A 23897-nucleotide genomic window follows, 5' to 3' on the forward strand; every position below is an offset into this window, starting at 1 on the left:
AACAAATTGCCAATCTTAAACAAAAAACTGATGCAATGGAAGGACCGAGACCTCACCATGACAGGGAAGGTGCTGGTCATCAAAGCCGAGCTCTTGCCTGTCTTGAATTTTCTGGCTTCTACCTTCCCAATCCCACACCGTGTAGCGGCGGTGCTGAGGAGATTGATGTTTCCATTTCTATGGGGTGGGAAGCAGGAAAGACTCAGATGGGAAATAATGTACAGGCCGCTACCCTCAGGGGGGAAGTCTGTCCCAGATATTGCTATGAAGCTGCTGTGCATTTTCCTGGCCTCTGTGCTGAGAGGCTTTGCAACAGCACCTGCAGCGCGTACCTGGACTTATTTCTCCAGGCTCTGGGTAGGTAGGGAGGTGTTCAGAGTGTGGGGTGTCAGACCCAAGCTGGATGTCCCACTCTCTGACACATGCCCTGCAATTTATGGGACAGTTAAAAGTTTTCTAAGATCTCGCCCAATTGGCCATATTCCCCTCCGAGATGTCAGCGTCCAAAAACTGGAAGATTTTGTTGCACCCCAGAACAATAGGCAGACCCCTGTGGGCATTTTAACATCAGCCCAAACAAGGAAGATGTGGAAACACACATCCTCTAAGTTTCTGTGCAACATTCACAAAGATTTAGCCTGGAGTGTCGCCCACCAGTGCTTACCGGTGCGAACTTTCTTGTACCGTAGGGGCCTCACCCCCAGCCCTCGCTGCGTTAGGGTGGGCTGAGGCGAGGAGGAGACTGTGACCCATCTCCTGTGGTCCTGCTTTTTTGCTAAGCCCTTCTGGGCACAGTTTGAAGATTGGTTGCAAGCTCTCTCGCCCCAATTTACCCTGACCGCTGCTTTCGTCATATACGGCATCTCAACTGTCAAACTTCCTCCTGACGTGTTTGACAGGATCTGGGCCGTGGTGAACAGTGGGAAAGACGCCCTGTGGAGAGTGAGGAACATGGTGCTGTTCAAAGGCATCGAGGTCCCAGTCAAGGCAGCAGGTAGCCTGGCCCTGTTAATCACCCGAGAGAACTATTACCTCAGAGATCTGTGGAGAGAAGGGAGGGAGGAAGCAGAAAATCTGGGGGAAATAGAGAGCATAGGTCAATATCTCAAGAAACTGTGAAAAACATTATCATGTTTAAGTAAAGAATGTGATTTGCACCAGAAAAAAAGAAATTGTTGCTATGTAACTGGTACCGTGTCAAAATGTAATGAGATGTGATCATATATACTGTTTTAAGTATGTATATTAATGTAAAGCTTTCTAATTTGTGATGTCCTGTATTTTTTTGTGAAAAGAAAATAAAGTTCTTAAAAATCGAAATCGGTTCACCCAGAGCGAGACTCGGCCATTGCACTCCGGCTGTGCTGACCCCTGCGAATTCCCTAAATGTGGGAATCTCGACTGCATAATTTCTGGTAGTGGGGGACTGCGTTCACGCTCTCCCCTGATGTGCTTGGTCCAATATCAGATACAGAAGAGTTACGACACCACGAGCTGCGATAGGATCCCAGTTCGAAAGGAGTCAATGCCACTGCTGGTTCCCGGTTTCTTTTAGTTAGAGGTCCGGAGAAGCATTTCAAGCTGGTTACACTACTCCTTCCGGACATTCATTCCCTTTTTAAAGTCAGTCGTTTTGCTGTAGTCTGCATTATTTAGGCTGATTATCGAGGTTAGCCTTTATTTGGTCATGGGGGCCTCAGTACTGTATGCTAATTCTCAAGACAGTTCCACCCGTTTTCTGATTGCTAGGCTCTGTACCAGTTCAGACATGTCAAACAGTGAATGGCTGTACCTCTATTGTATCCGTGCTCAATGAATGAAATCAGTAATAAATGAATATATGTATAGTTATACGAAAAACAAGTGGTTTATCGACTCATCTTCATTTGCAGATTTAGAGGCCATCCAAGTACTAACCAGGCCCAACTCTGCTTAGCTTCCGAGATCAGACAAGATCAGGCACATTCAGGGTGGTGTGGCCGCAAGCTAAAGCCATGGCGCCTGACTCGCTACTTGAAGCTGTGTGTGGCTGGGGCTCCGTGCCCCCCGAGTGGGACTGAAGGATCGTTCGTGTGCAACTCTTTGGAAAGGAGCCTCTTTCCAAATCGCATTGCGTACCTGGATGTTGGCGAATGTGCTCCCTTGTGTTGGCTTGTCCCGCACTGGAGGAGAACAAACAAACTGCTCGGAGGAGCACAAGGCAAGTCTTCACAAGACAAAAACCTCCAGTGCACAGCACTCAAAACATTTCTGGGCTGTCGCATGTTTATTTCAGCACATAAAGCGCACCAGTCCAACACGTCGGCCGGGCGCGCGGGGCCTCCACCCTCTTGTGGCCTTGCGGCGTCAGAGCAAGAGGCTCCTTCTCGCTGCCTTTCCGCTGTGTTGCAGAGCCCCGAGAGGGAACCTGGAGCGCACACTTTGTGGGGGGCGGGGGACCGCGTTCGCGCTCTGCCCCCGATCTCTTGTGCGAGTACTAAATCTCACGGCGCCAGCCAGCGGCCAGGAGACAAGTACAATATGGCTGGACAGGGGGGCCTCGTCATTGATTGTTACATATGAGACGGGGATTAGGAGGAGACCCCGACTGATTGGTAAAGGGGAACACTAACACCAGAGTGACACCCCCGGCGTCTCTTTTTGAGAGACGCCCTGGGATTTCTTAATGGCCAAGGAGGGTCGGGACCTCGGTTTTACGCCTCCCCCGAAGGACGGCGCCTGTTTGTGCAGCAGAGTGTCGCCATCAGGATGTTGGGGCATAAGAAAGCCACACAGATGGCAGGGTGAGCGCTCCCTACTGGTCCCAGTCACACCTCTTGCAGGAGCAGCAGCAACATGAGCTTTTCCGGGGGGAATCTCCCATCCGGGTGCCGGCTAGGCTCACACCTGCTGGGCTGCCGTGGGTGAGCCCAGTCGAGAGTCGCAGGGTGAGATCTAGTCATCGGGGAGAAACGATACAAGCAAAGGATTACTCGGCTCCCAGCACTTGAAAAGACCGACAAATGACTCGTTCCCTCCGGAGCTGAATGTACCTGCATGTGTCGTGTCGTCTACTTCCCCCGCCCCGCTGTGTTTGCTGTATTGTCTTTGAATCCGGCCCCCAAGACGAGACGGGCTGTTCCCGTGCCCCAATTAACACCTTACGGGTGCCATTCCCCGGCATTGTGGCCATTGTCGGTGGTCACACGCGATAAGATAAGGTGGAGGAGAGCGGGGCATGCCCAGGGCCAGACATTCGAGGAGGGGGCTGTGCGAGGTGAGGTGAGGTGCAACACGCCGGAGCCCCGACGCTGCTAATGCGGAGCACTTGTTGAACTGGCATTGAAAGGACGTGTGCGCACAGAGCGAGCTTTCCCTGCGCTGCAGGAGTTGTGTGCGCTGCAGCGGTGCCGAAAGAACAGCACTGAAGGCAGCAGGCTCTGGAGAGCGGGTAAGAGACGGAGCCTTGTGGGCAGGCGAGCAGGCCCATTTTTTGGAAATTGCTGAAAAGGCTCCGGTGTTTGTTCGGTGCGTGGCAGGCGCACGACGCGAGCTTGCGTAGCGATTCGCGGGTCTGGTGTTATGCAAATGAGGCCGAATTGCATCCCGGGACATGCTGCGAATGCGCATTGGAGACTGCAGATGTGTAGGAAACGGCACGCTCGTTTTCTCGTTTTGCCCACCCTTTTGAGTGTTAGTGTGGCGTGTGAGTGTGCGAAAGAGTGGGCCCAGCAGGAGGCAGTGGCGTGCGGGGCGAGGAGTTGGGCTAGGCTGCGCGCTTTGTGCTGTGGGTGCGGGCCGCTTGCAGGGCCTTATACAACTTATACTTACCTGGCAGGGGTGATACCTTGATCATCCTGTAGGTGGAGTAGTTGGGATTGTTTTCTTGTTTTGTGGAAGCAGTGTTTGTTTTGCAGTTTACGAAATGGCAACTTTTGGAACCCGCAAGAATGCTTTGCGTTTTGAGCTTTTGGATGACCTCTTCATGGATCGCATGCAGTTCAGCAGAAAAGTGTTGCAGAAGGAACTTGGCTTTGAACCTCGGCACTTGGATTTCATCTTCGCTCTCCCAGGTCAGAAAGCATTTGAGGTTGTTTTTGCTACCTATTCTCTGTTTGAACGATGTGTGGATGTGTTTGAGGCAAAAAGATGGAAAGTTCCTGCCCTTGAGAAGATCAACTTGCAGCCTCTGACACAGAGAGAGAGGAAAACGGTGCATGTTGTTATGTTCTCGGATCTGGCAAAGACGGAGGACATTCACACCTGGCTTAACCAGTACTGCACCGTCCACCATGGAACTGAGGTTAGAGATGTTGACAGTATAAAAACAGGAGCAAGGAAATTCGAGGTTCGTTTGCTACCGGACAATGTAAATGGAGGCTTAAGGCACCTGCCCTCTACAATCCGGCTGGGCACCTGCAATGGCTATGTTTTTTATGTGGGACAACCAAAGGTGTGTCAGCGCTGTGGTGCTGTGGGACACCTGGCATCGTCCTGCACTGTGAAATGCTGCAAGACCTGTGGCAAACAGGGACATTTAGCCTCTGACTGTTCAATGCTGCCAAATTGCAATTTATGTGGCTCGGAAGGACACGTTTTTAAGAACTGCCCTCACGCCTACGCCAATAAACTCAAAATGAGAAAGGATGAGGGAGTGCTTGTTTCAGCCAAACCGGCCCGAAAATCCAAAGCAAATAACAATTCAAACAAAGAACCCTTGTTGGACAAAGACTCTCAGCCTCCAGCCAGGATCAGTCCTGCTGTGGCTCCGGGGCCGGTGGAAGAGAAATCCACTACGCCCCCACAACTGCAGACTGCACCAGACAAGCACGAGGGTTTGAAAACCCCCGAGAACAGCGAGGACCCCTCCCCCACTCCTGCTCCTCAGAACGAGGGCCAGTGTGGGGCCCCCCGGTGGAGCGGGTCCAGCGAGGATACCCAGGATTCAGCGGAGCTGCTTTTCTCAGACTCCGCAAGTGCTAGAGATGTCCTCCTCTCCTCCATCCAGTCCATCACGGAGGATCTGCAGCAGCTGGTGGGTGAGGGGGAAGAGGAGACTGGTGCATCGGCTGCACCCCTTTCCCCTCAGTGCTCCCAGGAGCTGGACTTGAGGAAAAGGAAAAATGACTCTGTTTTCTCCCCGAGCGAGGAGGAAGGAGAGCATGGTGATGGGGACAGCTGGAACCCCTCCACCCCTCCCTCTACCCCCTTCCTTGAAATGGACTCCGTGAATGCTTTTACTGCTGCCACCCTGATGAAGGCTCATTCAGAGGATGGCTGGCAGGAAATTGGTAAGAAGAAAAAGAAAAAGAAGTAAATCAAGAGAGGTATAAAAGCTTTGAAGATAGGTGGGATAAAGGGCCTTCTGATTGGTCAGGGGACAATAACAACAGAACCTCTGGCGTGGCCATTCTTTTCAAAGGATGGGCATTCAAATTGAAAAGTATTCAGAGGGTCATAGATGGCAGGTTGCTGTGTGTGGATGTGGAATGGGGGACCGTTAACCTGCGTCTAATCAATGTGTATTGTCCTACTGACGTGGGAGGAAGGGTGGAGCTACTCAAAGCACTCTCTCCCCTATTGTTATGTAGCACAGACGTGATAGTGGGAGGGGATTTTAATTGTATCTTAGAGCACACAGATAGGCAGTCTAGCTCTCCGATAAAATTGGATTCCAGCTCACTGGACCTGCAAAACTTAGTTCAAGACTTTAAACTCTCAGACACAGATAGATGTATTTATATCCCACAACAGCAGGATATGCATGGTCAGGGAGGAATCAGAATTGACTATTGCTTTGTCTCAGAGAGAGTGAAAGTTGTTGGGGTCACTCTTCAGCCTGTCTTCTTCTCAGATCATCAGGCTTTAGGGTGTAGAGTGGAACTCCAGGGCGGGACTGTCTTTGGCCCAGGCCTCTGGAATCTCAGCACAAAGCTGCTAGAGAACGAGGGGGTAGTATCCCGCTACAAGGAGAAACTATCACAGTGGCTGTCCTTGCAGTGTCTGTACGGGTCAGTAGGAGAGTGGTGGGAGGAGGTGAAGGTGAGGACAAAGGCCTTTTTCATGGCTGAGGGAAGGAAGGCTGCTGCCAGACGGAGAAGAGTGCTAGCCAGGAAACAGAGGCAGCTGCAGCGTCTCTACACGAGACAGTGGCTTCGATGTGCTCGAGGATATCACCCTTTTTAAAAAGGATGTCCGGAGCATAGCGGAAGAAAGTAGTCGAGGAGTGCTGTTAAGAAGCAGAGTGCAGTTCTTGGAAGAAAATGAGAAGTGTACTCGCTTCTTTTTCAGGAAAGTGGTAGGCTCCAAGTCTGTCATGGAAAGTGTAGTTGATGAGGAGGGAAGAGAGAGTACAGAGCTGAGTGCTATCCTCTCCTGCATCGAGGCCTTCTTGTCACGGACGTCCAAGGGGACTAACCATGGTGAGCAGGAGGGCGGAAAAAGACCCATATGCGTAGCGGCGAGACGGGAAAAAGGCCCGGGCTCATTAGTGCAAAGAGTTCAGGAATGCCGTATAGAAACCTGTGCCCTCAGGGAGCGGACGTGGGGCGCCCTGGTGCTAGGCGGGTCTCAGGACATCCGAACGTCAGTGCTGAGCGAGGACAGAGTGCAAGACCCTGAAATATTTAGCCAAGGGAAAGAGAGGGACAGGAAGGACAGCAGACCAGAAACTAGGGACAGGACAGAGAAGGACCGGCTTCTGGCTGCAGAGGGCGTGACACTTCTACTCAAGACTGTACAGCTCTACAGAGGTAAAGGATGAAGAAATTCATTTTTTTACCTCAAAGCTAGAAAACGTTTTGAGTGAAGAAGATAGGGAAGTACTTGAGGGGGATTTGACAGTAGAAGAGCTGAGAGGCTATGGAGAGCTTACAGAAGGGGAAAACTCCGGGTGCTGACAGGCTCCCTAAAGGGGTGTCTGCTTTTACTACTTGCACGAATGGAGGCAAAAAAAAGCCAATCGATGTGAACGAACGGCGCTTTACAGAGGAGTACTGCCTGACTGGATCGTTGATGAACGACAGAGGCCACTCCGACCTCTTCTCGGTTTTCTTCAATGACTTACTAAGGATCTTCTTCACATTCGACCATGCAGGGGAAGCCAGTTACACCAAAACAAACGCAGGAAAGTGCATTTGAAGCAAGGACCAGGAGGGACTTGTTTACACAGAGAGTGGGCGGAGAATGGAACAATGCGCCCAGCCCTGTTGCTGGAGCCAATTCTTGATGAGATCTTGGGCTCACTAAGAGGCCCCCGCTGGATGCTAATCTTTCTGTTGTTCTTGCAGGTCCTGCGCTGCTTTTGAGCCGACAGAGCTCGTGCTGGTCTGTCAGCACAGCCCAATTGCAAATGATCGGCTCCGTGTACAGAAGGAACGTGCGTTTGGTACAAGAGTGCATGAAGGCACTGGAAATACATTGGCAACAAATGACCGGTCGCTCAAGACCTCTGTGAAGTACAGGAGCGTGCAAAACGAGGCTGTTTCCACCCGGTCTCGAACCAGGGACTTTTCAGGTGTTAGGCTGACGTGACAGCCGCTACACGACGGAAACCTGCAGGGACCGCTGCTGGTGTCTCACTTGCGTTTCAGGCTGAGAAAGGGACGCGTCACTTTAGGAAGGGGGCGCTGCAGAGAGGAACAGAGGGCGCAATGAAACAAAACGCTGAAACCCGGGACCGAACCAGGGACCTTTAAATCTTCAGTCTAACACTCTCCACACCCACCTGCTCCAGCCTTCCTGTGTTGCAGCATGAGCGCACCAAGAGGAGCGGGAGAGTGTTGCAGGAACGTCACTCAGAAGGAAAGCCACCCAGCTGTGCCCTCTGAGCTCTGTGCAGCGCATCTTCCTCGCATGGACTCCTGCCTGCGACGGGCAGGAAACAATTAGCAAGAACAGAACAACACCCCATGGGTGTCTCATGACCACACCTTAGGTTGTGACACATGCAGGTGTGAGGGGTTGCCGGGCTACTTTGGAGCAGAGCTTGGGCGGAGGGGAGGCGGGAAAGCAGACAAAGAGGTGACACCTCAAGGTCTGCACGATCACAGCTCTCCGCCGCCCCAGGCTTCCGCTCGATAAGCTACTGGACACACCCGCCCCTCCTCACACAGACCGTGGAAAAGCCCCCGAGTGGGAGGGCTCTCTCTTCCTCCCAGGAGCTCTTGGACACAACGCACAGACAGGGCGCGGGGAGCCGCCGCCTGCAAACATGGCTCCAGGCAGGACTCCGCTCCGCAGGAGCCGCAGAGCAGAGCAGAGCAGAGCAGAGCAGAGGAGATGGGGGCAGCTTAGCTCCTGTGCAGAGACCTGAGCTGTTGTTGCTGTGGATGCTGTCTTTTCTGTTCTCGGGGTAGGACATCAGGAAGCACATTGAAGCGCTGCGACATGCACTGTACAGATCCCGCCACTACTGGGCCCGATTTCCCCGGATCGAAACCGGGCGGAAACAGGCCCGTTTCGTTTGTTGCCACGCACACTGTTTGGGGATTCGCCTAGCGCTGTGATCGAACAGACCCACTCACCTCTTAGTGTGGCGGGATCTGCACAGTGGATGTCGCAGCGCATCCTGCTTTCACTTCAATGCATGTCCTGATGTACCCTGGTCTCCCGCGTGACAGGTGGGGATACTTGCCACTATACTAACGAGGAAGACATCGCTCTCTGCTTAGTGTGTAAAACACTTACTTGCAGCATTGTGGGTGCTGTGGTTTAAATGCTATTGGTTTGTGAACAGAATACCCCTATCCCAGTACATTGTGCCACATTAAATAAACACACGAGAAAAAGAGATTCAGAACGCAAAGCTGTGTCAGTGTTCTGTGTAATCGGTTTGAACATCATGGGAGCTGTTTTTAATAAGCTGCTGAATAAAGAATATTGTAGCGTTTGCAGGTTCTTTTTCAGAACTAAAGAACGGTGGAGACGCGATTAACCAAGCACTGACTTTATTTAACAACCACACCAAAACCAAACACAGGATCTACACACACATGAGGAGACTGACGAACACGTACACACATTTAGGGTGGTAATTACCTGACAACACACTATACTTTTACAGGACTACACAGGGCACTAGAATTACTAGGACATTACTGTATTTACACAGGTAGGGTCAGCCGCTGGTCATCGTGCTGACCCTCAGAGTCTTCCCGGCTACCACTCCCAGCATGCCCAGCGGTACTACGAGCGCCTAGGGGCGCTTCCTCCTCACCACCAGGCGAGGGCGTTACACTGCCCCCACCTGAAGCGTCTGGCTTCTCGCCGACGTCGAACACCCCCCTCAGGCTGTACTCGTATTCGGCCAACTGCTGCGGAACCCTGCGTGAGCGGCCGCTGCGCCGCGGTGATGGCTGGCGATCCACGGACGCCCCACTATCGGCCGGCTCCAGCCCCGGCTGCTCCTCTAGAGCCTGCCCACACGGCTCCTCCTCCCGGGCCCGGTAGGGGGCCAGGCGGTCTCGGTGCAGGACCACCACTCTCCCCCGTGTTTGCAACCGGACACGGTAGCAGACCTCGCCCACCACCCCGAGTACCTCAGCGGGCCCCTCCCACGACGGCGGCAGCTTAGGGCTGAGGCCTTTGCGGCGGCGCGGGTTGTACACCCAAACCGAGTCCGCGGGCTGGAAGGCAGGCCCCCTGCAGCGCAGGTCGTAGTACCGCTTCTGCCGGACCCCCGCCTGTGTCAGGTGGGTCCGTGCAAAGCTGTGCACCTGCTGCATCCGCTGCCGCAGGTCCCACTCGTAGTCCGGTCCAGCCGGCAGTGCCGACCCGTTTTCGGACGGCGGGCCGAAGACCAGGTCCACCGGGGTTCGCATTTCCCGGCCCAGCATGAGCGAGGCAGGGGTGCACCCGGTGGATTCCTGGACCGCGGTCCTGTACGCCCAGAGCGCAAGGGGGAGGTGGCGGTCCCAGTCCCGTTGGTGCCGGGACACCAGGGTGGCCAGCTGGGTGGCGAGCGTCCGATTAAACCGCTCCACCAACCCATCGCTCTGGGGATGCAGCGGTGTGGTCCGCGTCTTAGTGATCCGCAGGCGCTGGCACACTCTGGCGAAGACCTGGGACTCGAAGTTACGCCCCTTGTCACTGTGTAACTCCTCCGGCACCCCCAGCCTGGCAAACATCCCCTCCAGCAGTGCATCGGCCACCGTGGGGGCACTCTGGTCCGGGAGGGCGTAGGCCTCCGGCCACTTCGTAAAATAATCCATGGCCACCAAGACGTAGCGGTTCCCGGCCTCGGTGCGTGGAAACGGGCCCAAAACGTCCACCCCCACCCGCTCCATAGGAGCACCCACCTGGTGTTGTTGGAGGGGGGCCCGAGAGCGCTCGGGGGGACCCTTCTGCGGCACGCACACCGCACACGTTCGGCAGTACCGCTGCACGTCCCGGTGGCAAAGACCCCAATAAAAACGGCCTCGGAGACGCTGCAGGGTTTTTTTACCGCCGAAGTGCCCCACGCCCGGCTGGCCGTGCACCGCTCGGAGCGACCGAGGCACCACCAGCTGCCACCGTACCTCGCCACTGGAGGGTACCCGCCACCCCCGGCTCAGCACCCCGTCCTTTACCTCCAAGGCCTCCCACAGGGCGCAGAGGGCCTTGACGGACTTCGGGTGCGGGGCGAGCTCCTCTCGCGTAGGCCGCACTCCTGCTGCCCTCCAGCGGAGCACCGGCCCCACGTCAGGATCAGCTGCCTGACGCTGCGCCCTCCCGGGCCGTGGCCGCGGTGCTCACCCCTGCCGCGGTGCGGACAGCCTCCTCACGCTGCTCCCGCCAGGCGCAGTGGTGGCAGTCCGCGGCCTCGCAGGGGCGCCACGAGAGAGCGTCGGCATTGAGATGGCGAGACCCCGCACGGTGCACGACAGTTAAGTCGTACTCCTGCAGGATCTCTATCCATCGCGCCATCTGCCCCTCTGGCTCCTTAAAGTGGAGCAGCCAGGTGAGGGACGCATGGTCGGTCCTCAACCGGAACCGGGTCCCGAACAGGTACGGCCTGAAGTGGTGGACCGCAGCCATCACCGCCAGCAGCTCGCGACGGGTCACGCAGTAGTTCCGTTCAGCCCTAGTCAAAGCCCGACTATAGTAGGCCACTACGCGCTCCCAATCCAGCCCCTCCTGCGTCAACACCGCACCCACCCCCGAGTCACTCGCGTCGGTGTCGAGAACATACGGCAACCGCGGGTCGGGGTAGGCCAGCACGGGGGCCCCCACCAGAGCTTCACGCAACCGGCCGAAGGCAGTCTCACAGCCCGAGTCCCAGTCAAAACGGCGGCCCTTGTCGGTGAGGCGGTGCAGCGGGGCAGCGATGCTGGCAAAGTCCCAGACGAACCTCCAGTAGTACGAGGCCAACCCCAGAAAGCTGCGGAGCTCCGCGACAGTGTGTGGAGTCGGCCAGTCCCTCACTGCGGCGACCTTACCTGGGTCCGTAGCCACCCCTCGCGGTCCAACAACATGTCCCAGGAAGCTCACCTCCCGCCGCAGGAGCTCGCACTTGCGGGGGTTGAGCCTCAGGCCAGCACGGCGGATGCAGGCCAGCACCGCCTGGAGGTTCGTCAAGGCCTGGTCGAAGCCCCGGGCATGAACCAGCAGATCGTCCAGATACAGCACACACTGGTTCTGCGGGACAGATGCCAGCACCCTCTCCATCAGCCTCTCGAACGTCGCCGGGGCATTGCACAGGCCAAAAGGCATGACAGTAAACTGCCAGAGGCCCTGGCCGATAGAAAAGGCCGTCTTCGGGCGAGCATCGGGAGCAAGCGGTACCTGCCATTAGCCGCAGCGGAGGTCCAGGGAGCTGAACCAGGTCGACCCGGTGATGTAGTCTAGGGCGTCATCTATCCTTGGCAGGGGGTACGAATCTTTCCGGGTGACCTCGTTCAGCTTGCGGTAGTTGACGCAGAACCTCCACGAGCCGTCTTTTTTTTTACCAGTACAGCTGGCGCCGACCACGGGCTCGCGGAGGGCTCAATCACCCCCGCTGCGGCCATCTCCCGGATCTTTTCCTCGGCGGCGGTCCGCTTGGCGTGAACCATGCGTCCCGGTGGGATGCGGATGGGCCGAGCGTCGCCGGTGTTGATCTCGTGTTGGACCAGGGCAGTGCGGGTGCAGTCCTCATCTATAGCCGCAAAGAGATCCTCGTTCTGGGCGAGTAGCGCCTGGAGCCGCTGCCGCTGGTCCTGATCGAGGCCCTCGCAGCTCCGCCGGTAGAGATCCTCAACGGCGTGCCTCGCTTCCACGCAACGCTCGGCTCCCGCCGCCGCCGCCTTGTCTGGCCCCCCGGCTGACTCGAGAGCAGGATCCAGCACGCTCGCTCCCCGGCTCACAGGCCTGGTCTGCCCCGGCGACTGCCGCCACCGCCGCCGCCACTGCCTCTTTTTCTCCCGGCTCCGGCAAGCCCGCGTCCCTCGGCCTTCGCCGGGCCTGCCCTCCACCAGGTGAAGTCACTCCCCCTGCCACACCAACTCCTGCCGGCTCAAGTCCAAACTGGCCCCCACTCGCTGCAGTACGTCCAGCCCCAGAATGCAGTCCTCCTGGATGGGTGCGAGGTAGCAGGGGTGGCACATCATCGCTGCACCTAGACGGAAGGCAAGCACCTGTTTCCCCCGGACTGCAGCGAGCTGGCCCGTCACGGTCCTTAGCCGCAGGCTAGAGGCCTCCCATCCTGGGGGGTTGGTGCCCTTGGTGTCGGGGAGGACGCCCGGCCGGAGTAGGGTTACCGATGAACCGGTGTCGAGCAGGGCCAGGCAGGGTTGGTCCTCGATTTTGCAGTGGAGGTACAGGCCCCGGCTACAGCCGACTCGCCCCACGGTGGCGTGAGGGGCGCCGGTCTTAACAGCGCTCTCCGGAGCGGGGGTTGAGGTGTTCGAGGGGCGGCCTTCCCCACGCGGTGTCGCCCCATTCCCGTTTCCCTACGCCGATCGAGGAGTACGAGGTTCGGGTGCCCGGCAGAACCGGGCTCGGTGTCCTCTCTTCCCGCAGCGGTTGCAAATCAGCGTGCGGGGCTGTTCCGCGGGGGTCGCTGCCCGGGCTGGCTCCTCTTCCCCCTCACTGGATTCCTCCGTCGCCGTCTCGGTCAGCCGGCAGGGCGCACTGCGTCTGCTGGCACTTCCAGTCACCCCGAACACGGCCTCAGCCCATGTAGCAAGGGCCAAGGCCTGCTCCAGCGATGTTGGCGCGGCCAGCTGCACGTGGCGCCGCAGCTCCTCGGGTGAGAGGGCCTTGAGAAAAGCCTGGAGAGCCATCTCCCGCTGCGCCTCCCGGGGGAAAGTTGGGTATCCTCGGCGGGCAAGGAACGCGACATCAGCGGCAACCGGGCCCATTCGCTCTCCTGGTCGGCGCCGCCGCAGGGCCAGCCTCTCCCGTATCAAGTCCGGCGCCTCCTCTACACCGAAACGCAGCTGGAGAGCCGCCGCCAGCGCCGTGTATTCGCCTCTGTCCTCCTCCGGGACGTCCAGGAGCACCTGGCAGGCCACTCCTTCCATCTCCGCCCGGCTCCAGCCATTCGTCCAGGCCGCGAGCTGGAACTGCGCCTCGTAGATTTCCCACGGCGCTTCCCCATTGTAGCGACCTGGTCGCACCCGCGCTGATGGGTATGGGAATCGCTGATCGGCTCCGGCAGGGAGAGTATCCTCTATCTGGGGTGCCCGCTGACCAGGAGTAGCGGCCAGTCGCCCCAATTCTACCGGCAGAACCACTATTGAATAGCCATGGTAAGGGCTGTGGCCACCTGTCGCACCCAGGAGTTGCTCAGGCTCCCTATGTGCGCTGCTGATGGGTTCTGTTTCTTCCAGCGTCAGCCGGCGCTTAACAGAATCGGGTAGTGTCTGCCACGAGTTGTCCATTCTGCCCAATGTAGCATTTGCAGGTTCTTTTCAGAACAAGGACGAGTGGAGACGCGATTAACAAACAAACATTAGCTTTATTCGTTTACAACCACACAAAACCAAACACAGGATCTACACACACATGAGGAGACTGACGGAACACGTACACATATTTAGGGTGGTAATTACCTAACAACACACTATACTTTTACAGGACTACACAGGGCACTAGAATTACTAGGACATTATTTACACAGGTAGGGTCAGCCGCTGGTCATCGTGCTGACCCTCAGACTCTCCCCGGCTACCACTCCCAGCATGCCCAGCGGTACTACGAGCGCCTAGGGGCGCTTCCTCCTCACCACCAGGCGAGGGCGTTACAATATGGACTTCCAGGGGGCTCCCATACTTCGGATTCTTGCGTTCTTATCAGAACATACTGATACGCAAACATATTCATTACCATATTTCAAAGCATTGGAATAATATATGTCGTACAGCAACACAAAAACAGGAAGACAAGTATCACAGCTACTATAATCGGTGTTAGTAACTTAAAGAAAAACATTCCCCCTGGCCCAAACAGTGATTCTAACCAGGAGAGAAATGGGTGAAGCTGTAGAATGAGGCATTAAAGCACATACATAACAAGATGCATTACATTTCTTTAACTTTACAGTATGATTTATAAGTTTATACCACAAATTACCCATATCCCCCTCATTATCAGTTTCATTCAGCCAGTTTGTATACAAAGAGGCTTCGCATTTAGATTCTTCCTCTTTCTGGGTGGTGACAGGCTTCCACATAAAAAGGAAAAAGGCTGGGCACATCAGTCCCAAGCATGTGATCCCCATCTATCCCTGTGGAGACATCACTCCTGCGCTTTGCTCAGTTCGTTTGTGACCTTTTTACAGTGGGAAGCATGAATTCAGGGCACCCTTTCCGTGACTTTCACAGCAGTCGCAGTGGTCAGCAGCCTTGGTACGGCCCCCTCCACCTGAGTGAACACCACTTCTTTTTCCTGAAGTCTTTCACCAGGAGAGTAATAACTCTTAGAAAAATCTACACATTGTTCCACTGCCTCAGCTGTGCCATTTTGCAGAACAATTGTAGCTGAAGTTGTAAAATTTCTCATTGGCCCGTTCCTGCGAAACATCTTATTATGAACAAACAAATCATAATAATAATGTGCATCTAGGGGAATCACTCCCAAGGGTAACCCCCCCTTAAAACTATATTGTTCTACCCATCAGGTTCTGCCACTAGATAAGAGAACCTTTCCCATTCCCAAATCATTTTTTGACCTTCATGATCCCTTCAGGGCGTACAATTAGCACAGAAGCAGCAGCTTTAGTCCACATGTTTTTCCAGCAGGATATTAACAGTATGATTATAACGAATAATACCAGACACACAAATATGTATTGAACCAGAGACCCTCTCCAGGATCCTAGCACAGACTGTAGCCATGCACCAATGCCCCAATCATCTGGATTATAATTATGATATATATTTTTCTTCATCATAGATGTGCTTTGCTAAGTCATTAATTTGCTAATAATTGTCTAGAATACAAGTACTGTTTAGTCTTTGCTCACCTAAACAGCTGTCTATCACCCTAATAGAGAATGGCCTAAAACTGTGATTATAGCGAGGAGCATACAGTTATTTCCATTCTAATACATCTGAGTTACACTCAGACTAAAAGCAGGGCTATTTACCCATGCCAATTAACCTAAATAATCACCTCTACCAAAGGGGATTACTCCCATGAGCATCTTTTATAGCAATACAATCCCAACAGGAGCTCTGATTATTATTTGTGGCTGACTGATAAAGTATTGATTCCATATCCCCATTTATTAAAGTAAAACTCCTTACACTTAACAGGTACACTGTCATCCCCCTCAGGAAGCTCAACAAACACAGAAACAGTGACAATATAATAATGTTCACTCAGTCTCTGGTGCAGTGGTTCGGTGTCAGCGCAATGCGTAGATCCAGCGATCTCATCCTGTCACTCAGATGGCAGAGTCGGTAGTCAGTTGCACTTGATATGGTCCTTCCCAGCAGGGTTGCAACATCTGGCAGGGTATATCTTCCTCACCCACACCCACTCGCCAGGTATCAGGTCGTGTCTTCCCTCTACTGGAGGTCTCCAAGTGTCCAGCACCTGTTCACCAGCCCCGTGCACCACTTCAATTAACAACCTACAATACTACAATAGAGAATTAGCAAATTCAACAATCCATTAGCCAAATTCATCCCTCTAGGAAGTTTCGTTGATTGGCTTGTGATGATATCAAACAGGCTCTATTACACAGTTCTGTTTGATCCAGCCCGCATCCCATGGTGTTCCTTCAGTCTGATGTCTAGTCAATCTTTTCTGTTCCTTCATTCCACTGTTCTAGCAGACTGAGGGTGATCTCAGTCCATCTCACCCCGAATAATCCAGCCACAGCCTGTCCCTTGATCATAATACATGCGGTAGGGCAGTGCCCACCAAGGGCTTATCTCCATCATCAAGTGTTTGGTAGACACAGAGGCAGTGACAGCAACCCACTGGGAAAACAGATTATAAGAGCCAAGGTTGTAAACATTTGGTACTGCATGAAAGGTTTCTCAGGAGCAGGCCTTTTGAGCTGTAGCACCTGCACCTGAACTGTAGTTGAGTTCCTTTGATAAGCATCACATTGAGATGCCACATAAGTGGCTACTGCTTCAAACACGGTCCCCACCCAGGTTTGGGTAACCAGCACACCATTTGACTCACACCCAGGTGTCCGACACAGTGCATTAGTCGAGCTACAAAGGGCATTAGGCTGTGAGGGCATGCAGAGCGTCCAGTGTGCTGGCAGCACCACACTCTTTTCTAACCATGTCCTTTTCTCTGCTTTAGAGGCCTCAGCCTGAATATCCTGTAGCTGTCCCCTTTTCACCAACAGAGGTCTCACAGGGGTCTCAGACTCCTGTTCTACCAGGACTGTGCACCTGACAGCTACATCTGCAAAGTTGTTCCCTCGAGGTACTGGAAACATTTCTTTATTATGTGATTTATACTTTACCACAGCTACTTCAGTCAGTAGCTGCAAAGCTTCTAACAGTTCAGAGACAAACCCAGCATTCTTGATTGGAGTCCCTTCCATGTTGGGGAAATCCCTATTCCTTCACTGCCATCCAAAATTGTGGCATACACCAAATGTATATATACAGTCTATATAAATTGCTACAATTTTCCATTTAGCATATTTACAAGTTTCAATTAAATATTTTCATTCGGTCTGCTAGTTCTACACCAGATTATTCACAGTTTATACAGCCAGGCAGGTAGCCTGCACAACACATAAACACGGCCCCTTGGCCACCGCATCAAGGGGTCCTGAATAATAATAACCCACCAGACGATGCCTATCTCCATGCTCCTGCACCAGCACAACGGCTCACAACCCATTTCTTTCACTTACAGACAGATTACATACAGATGATCAGTCTGAGGGAATACAGTCCAGGGCCAGTGTCTGCAAGAAAGCTTGTTTCAAAACATCAAAAACAGTTTGTGCTGCAGGGGTCAAGGCAATTTTGTCTTTAGACTGCACTACCCCCCTTAAACCAATACGTCACTGGACAAGCTCGTTCTGAGAAGGCATTCACCCTGGCTTTATCATGTAGTTGGTTTTATACTCCTTTTTTTCCTCTTTAGATCCAATACTTGGAGTAGCCCGGCCTTATGGATTCCGTAATTAGGTAAAACAATCACAATATCACATAACTCTATTGAGTTAGTTTACATAAATGCTATTTCATGCAGTAATTCCTTATAAAATGCTGCGGTCTGGGCCTAAAATAGGTCTGGGGTGTCCCCCACCCACATCAGTAGTTGAAACTGTACATCTTTTCCCAAGCAGACTGTGACAGCTTATATTTGCTTTAAACACAACCCTTGCACCCCTTCTCCTGTAGCCTCCTGTTACCCGTTAGAAAACTTTATATCACATCTTTATGCTGTTTTAGTCTAAAAACAGGACAGCTGTGCTCCTGTGTCCCCCAGTTACTGCACACTGTAAGATTATTTCACTTTTATTTAAATCCTGAGATAAATTTAGGAAGGCTACAGAGGGGTTTACTAGATTAAAACTGTTAGTTCACGCACGGCTCTCGTTTCAGCTTCTGACATGTTCTTTAATTGTGAAATCAAGCCTCTTTCTTACAATTTCTCCAAAAAACACCTTTTTTTTAGTAACTGTACACCAGCTTATTAGTAGTTTTGTCTTTGGGGTTTTATATCTCGGTATAACATTAAAGTCGCACAATAATTTCAACAAACTGGCGCTCCCTTTTCTCCTCCTTGGGAGTCTTTTTACCCCATTTGCAGCGCTCGCACTTCTGCATGCATGCTTCACGAGTTATTAAATCAAATCTGTCTCCGCTGTCCGTAATATCAGGAAAGCATAGTTGTACATTCTTGGCAACATCAGGTTTTATCATCAGCAACATCAACCCACTCAAGTAAATTTGTTTTATTACTGTGGAAGTATCTTCATTCACTTCCTTCTCATCGGCTAACCCCGAGTATAATATCCATAAAGCTATAAACCTTTCTGTAAAATCTGAAACATCCTCACTTCCTTCTGCTGACATGCTGTCAAATCAGTTTTCGGTGGGTAATGCTCTTTCAAAAATCTCCACACTAATTCCCACCCTTCTCCTAGATTCTCTCTTAAGGCGTTCTATTTCTTCTTTTGCTGTTTCTTTTTCTGCATATATAACTTCGTTTCGTTCAGCCATTGCTTTTAGCTTTTCCATCAGAGATTTTTGTGTCTCATCTATGATATTCTGTTGAATTCTCAAATATTCCTCTAAATATTGTTTATTTTTATCCAAATGTTCATACACTTTTCTACATTCCTGTTCAGCCTAAATTCCGTCCGACATATTTCTTTGTTTCAATTTGGATTAATCAAACTTTTTTTTTTCTTCACACCAAACCATTTTCACTTCTCCCACGCACCCCGCGGAACCCCCCAGTCGAGACAAACTGACGAACTATCACAATTCAGGAACACGGACCAGGTTCCAAATCCTGGCTTTAAACACACAGTTGAATCGAGTTACCATTTTCGGCTCTTCTGCGAGTACAGTTCTAGTTACTACCTTCAGCCATACTGCAGTCGTGTACCAGGATGCAACACCTGGATTGTTTCGCACGGGCAGGGCGAGACGCTATTCCTTCAGCAATCCCTTTTTTTCTACCCCACCTTCACAAAACAGGCATCTAAAAACACATACACCATTAACTCATTTTTCTGTTGTACTTGCTTCAGCACCACAGCAACATGGAGAGGACAATGGACTTTTTAGAAAAGAGGAGTCCTTACCTCTTTTTAGAAGCGGTCGCCTAACTTTTCCTCTCCATGTCCGTGTGGTTTAATTTAGATGGATACTTCTTCATCATTTGGGTTACATATCCGCCAATCTGCCTCCTCCTTTTTAGAGGACGTTGTAAACCTTTAGGAACAATATAATCTAGCAACAAGGTTATGCCACTGTAATTAGGCTTAAGACAATCAAGAACAAGGCTTGCCTTTCTTCGAAATTCTTTACGGTCATCAGGCAATTTAGGAAAAGACTTAACTAATGCAAATAATTCACTAGGAGACCAATGTCAATGTACATATGCTGGAGTTCCTTCTGGACCTGTTAAAGTGCACATTGGCATTTCACGAACAAGTGAAAAGGCTTTGGCTCCGGACCGCTTTCTAGTTTTGGTGGAGACTTTTTCTTTTTAGAAGGCATGGTCATGACTTTAGCTGCAGCTTGCTGTTCTTTAGTTTCAAGACTAGTCTTTTTTGAAGCTTCCCATTATTTCTGTGATTTCTCTTTCCATTACATAAGCTTTCCAATTCGCTTTCTTTCCGTTCTTCTCCTTCTCTTCTTAGTTTCCCCTTCTTCAGAAAACTTATTTTTCCTAATTCAACTTTCCTCTGTCCATTCTGATTCACTTACAAAGATCCTTCATAGTTATGGGCCCCTAATTATCATATATAAATTATGTGCAAGTTCCCTTACACCTATTACCCTAGCTTTACAGTTCATGAACATAAAACATTTTTTTTACTCTAACCCAGGCTATAATTGTTTCTCTGAATTTGTCGTACATGTACTTTTGCTGGACTGCTCGGTCCCATTTTCATCTTTGAATTTTAATTTCCCATTTTTACCAATCGGTGCCTTACTTAGAACCTTATCACATCAACTACTCCGCAGAGCAAAAACCACACGTCTGTGTTAAGATAAGTTCTTTATATGAGTCCCAGACTCATCAAACCCACGTGAGAACACCCCTGTGGCTCGCTTCTCAAACTATTAATTTTTAAGGATCACTTACTGGCGTCAGACAGCTGCCAATTCTCCAGACGCGTCTCTGGAAGGATAAACAATTTATCCTCTGAGGTTCGTCCAATTTTGCTAAAATTGTCAGGGTCCAGATGGAGTTTCAGCAGCCGTTCGCGTTCAGGTTTCTGATCCCGGACGAGCCCCCAAATTGTCATGGAACTATCAAGGAAGCCACAAGAGAGAGTTCTCACCTGAGTAAGGTCTTTATTTCAATATTGCAAGCCCTGCTGCCACTTCGCAAAGTGCAACCAGAGACTCAATTTGTTACAAGCAGTACAGGGTTTTTAAAAGATGTTGCGCTGTAAAAAAGCTCAGCGCTTTGTCCTTTCTAAAAGTTCCCCTTTCCCTAAGAGAAAACAGATTACATCAAAAAGCGAGAGAAGAAGCACTAGATTTGTTATTCAAAGCTAATCAGTTACTTTAAGCTAATTCTAACGACCCAGAAAGCATATATTGTTTTGGTACATTGTCTTCTAAAGTAACCTAAACAGTGTACTTTGTTGATACACTGTTTTCTAAAATTCTGCACGTACTGTAGCACAGCATTTACATCCTTGAAATATATTATCTTTGTAGATTAAGCTGACCCAGGGACGCCAAATAATGTAGGGAAAACCGGTCCAGGGACGCCAAATATGTAATCATAGTGGCTCTCTGAAGGCACCAGTTCTGTAGGGTTTGGGCATTTACTGAGACAATTATTAATTGTAGCAGTAAATCACAAAGTTGATTCTTTTGATGGCTTTAGAATCCAACCATGCGACATAACTCAAACAATGCACACACACAGGTACTAACACACGAGGATACATTTATTAATACATAGAATATGCATGTAAACCTAACAGATCTTATCGAGAGGGTTATCAGAATACAAAAGGTATATATTCAATCAGTTACAAAGTGTTACACATATCAAGAGGACATACATTCAGTATATCATTCATTAAGACCGTTTCGTAAAGTGAACTTGGTTACAACTTCTACATTAGATACTCAAACAAGTACATAACTCTTAGGAATTAAATTGATATCAACTGGTTTGGATAACAATTGAATTCTCGAGCTGTAATGCATTGAAGTTGAATACTCATCCAATCTTTGGGGATTCAGATCTCCTGCGGGCACAAAGAAACAGTTGCAGGCTGTTGCTGTCCAATCCGCGCTCTCTGGCTCCGTGCCAGGCTGTGCTGTGCGGCTTGCGACGGTGCGCTGCTGATGCTCACTGTTGGCTTAACTAGCAAAGTTTGTGCACAGGAGAAAAGATGACTGTGGGTCCCAGCAAGTCAGGAAGAGGACTGGTTCGTTCCTGATGAAGAGCTAGTTCTGAATAGTGATTCAGCTGTCCACAGTTCCGACCTGTTCACGAGGCCTGCTGCTGGTTACTCTCTGGCAACCTCCACTCTAGACTCTTAGAACAAAGGAAAGTTCTGGCACTCGGACACACTGGCCGTTCCGTGGTTGTCCGGGCTGAGTCTCAGGATGGTCAGGAGGCACGCTGTGAGAATGTCCTGCCCTTGGGATTCTCTTTTGAATTCCCTTTAGAATTGTTGAATCTGAATCTGAATCTTGTCTGAATCTGAATCTGAATCTCAATCTCCCAGGCTCTCTGTGTTGCCTGTTTTACCTGGAGGAACTTCAGCTCATTGATTGGCTGAAAGTTCCATGGGCATCAGAGTCCCACGTGGGTAACTCGGCCCTACCAGTCCCTGATTGGTTGATCAAGGTGAGATATGAGTCACTTAGTCCTGACACTTAGTAATGCAGTCCAGATGTCCAACTGGCACTCCCTAAACAGATAGGCGCCAATGGATGACCATTGATCATGATAGCCAGGCTTAGCTAAGTGCATCCCCCTGTGGGAGCTGTCCTTATCAAAAGAAAACATATTGCATGAATAGTTTCTCTGTGGCTGCACCACAGAGATGAACAGAGAAATGGGGCCTCATTTGGGAAGCTCAGAAACACTTAATTCTGCCTTATTATTTAAGCCTCACCGCTACATCTTAAAGCACCAATATATTTCTTGCAAAGCTCTCTACATTTTAAGAATCAATTTACTTATTAGATTTCCACTTCAAGACTTGTTCGGCTGGCGTTCTGGGAGTCGCGTTTATCAGAATTGTATTGAAATCGTTTCCCACAGAGCTCAGATGTCAAAGCACAGCAGCAGCTCTCCACAGCGATCCTCTATAGCGCCCTTTCTCCCGCAGCTCCGTCCTCATTGGAAGGAAGCAAGAGTGAAAGGCTGAAGTGAAATTGAGCGGGGACGAAGGCAGTGAAGAGAGAGAACGTGGGAAGAAGAGAAAAACGCAGGGGAAAAAAGCAGCGTCGTAAAAGAGGTGACAGAGCTGTCCTCTCTATAAGTGGGGTGCCCAAGCTTTGCTCTAGCTTATGGCCACACCCCCTTGAGCATGCCTGATCTTGGAAGCTGAACAGGGATGGGCCTGGTTAGTACTTGGATGGGAGACAGCCTGGGAATACCAGGTGCTTTTAAGTGCAGGAGGCGCCCTATCCCCGCTCGCTCGCTCATTCCCCTGTTCACAAGTGCAGTGCGGCTTGTCCGTCTGTTTATTTGTCAGCTCTGGCGAGACACGGGTGCTTGTGTATTAGCGTGAGCGTTTTTTTTATTCTGATCATGAACAGTTTTACAAGTCCGCAAAGGATCGAGGAAAGGTTTATCGCCAGCTGAAAAGAGACACAGCGCTTCGGCTGTGGAGACTTGCTCGGCTGGCGTTCGGGGAGTCGCGTTTTTCAGAATTGTATTGAGATCGTTTTCCACAGAGCTCAGATGTCAAAGCACCGCAGCAGCTCTCCACAGCGATCCTCTATAGCGCCCTTTCTCCCGCAGCTCCGTCCTCATTGGAAGGAAGCAAGAGTGAAAGGTTGAAGTGAAATAGAGCGGGGACGAAGGCAGTGAAGAGAGAGAACGTGGGAAGAAGAGAAAAACGCAAGGGAAAAAAGCAGCGTTGTAAAAGAGGTGATGGAGCTGTCCTCTCTATAAGAAGGGTGCCAGCGATCCTTGCTCTTGCTTACGGCCACACCCCCTTGAGCACGCCTGATCTTGGAAGATAAACAGAGATGGGCCTGGTTAGTACTTGGATGGGAGACCGCCTGGGAATACCAGGTGCTGTAAGCTTTTAAGCGCAGGAGCTTGTAAAACTGATCATGAACAGTTTTACAAGTCCGCAAAGGATCGAGGAAAGGTTTATCGCCAGCTGAAAAGAGACACAGCGCTTCGGCTGTGGAGACTTGTTCGGCTGGCGTTCGGGGAGTCGCGTTTTTCAGAATTGTATTGAGATCGTTTTCCACAGAGCTCAGATGTCAAAGCACAGCAGCAGCTCTCAAAAAAGCAGCGTCGTAAAAGAGGTGACGGAGCTGTTCTCTCTATAAGAAGGAGAAGAAGAAGAGGAACAGAGGATTTGTTTGTCTTAAGTTAGACTTTGTTTTTTTGTGTTTTTTTGGTGTTTTTGGTTGATTTTTGAAGCCCTCCCCTTCAGCCTAGCTCTGTTTGGGGAGGGGAGAGACTTTTGGGTTTTTTTTGTTGCTTTTTTGTTGCTTTCTGAGTCCTGTTTGTGTTTTAATGGAAGGAAAAAACATGGAGGCAGAGAATGTTATTGTAGTGTAGGTAAGAGAAGGATGAGGAATTTGGACCGACCCCCCTGGCGGGTTTTTGCAAGGGCGCATACTGTTGTGGTG

At 51.1% G+C, this 23897-nt stretch overlaps 1 non-coding gene and 1 pseudogene across 1 annotated transcript; both read left to right on the forward strand.

Moving 5' to 3' along the window:
* Positions 1–1277: 1277 nt before the first annotated feature.
* Positions 1278–1447, forward strand: LOC148665746 (U1 spliceosomal RNA). The gene has a single exon (XR_015938677.1). It is a non-coding gene; the product is annotated as a U1 spliceosomal RNA (small nuclear RNA).
* A 21781-nt stretch (positions 1448–23228) lies between these two features.
* LOC148665747 (5S ribosomal RNA) lies at positions 23229–23337 on the forward strand (annotated as a pseudogene).
* The last annotated feature ends 560 nt before the right edge of the window (positions 23338–23897 follow it).

The sequence above is a fragment of the Lepisosteus platostomus genome, chromosome 5 (genome assembly GCF_059453375.1).
Source record: "Lepisosteus platostomus isolate fLepPlt1 chromosome 5, fLepPlt1.hap1, whole genome shotgun sequence".
Classification (NCBI taxonomy): Eukaryota; Metazoa; Chordata; class Actinopteri; order Semionotiformes; family Lepisosteidae; genus Lepisosteus; species Lepisosteus platostomus.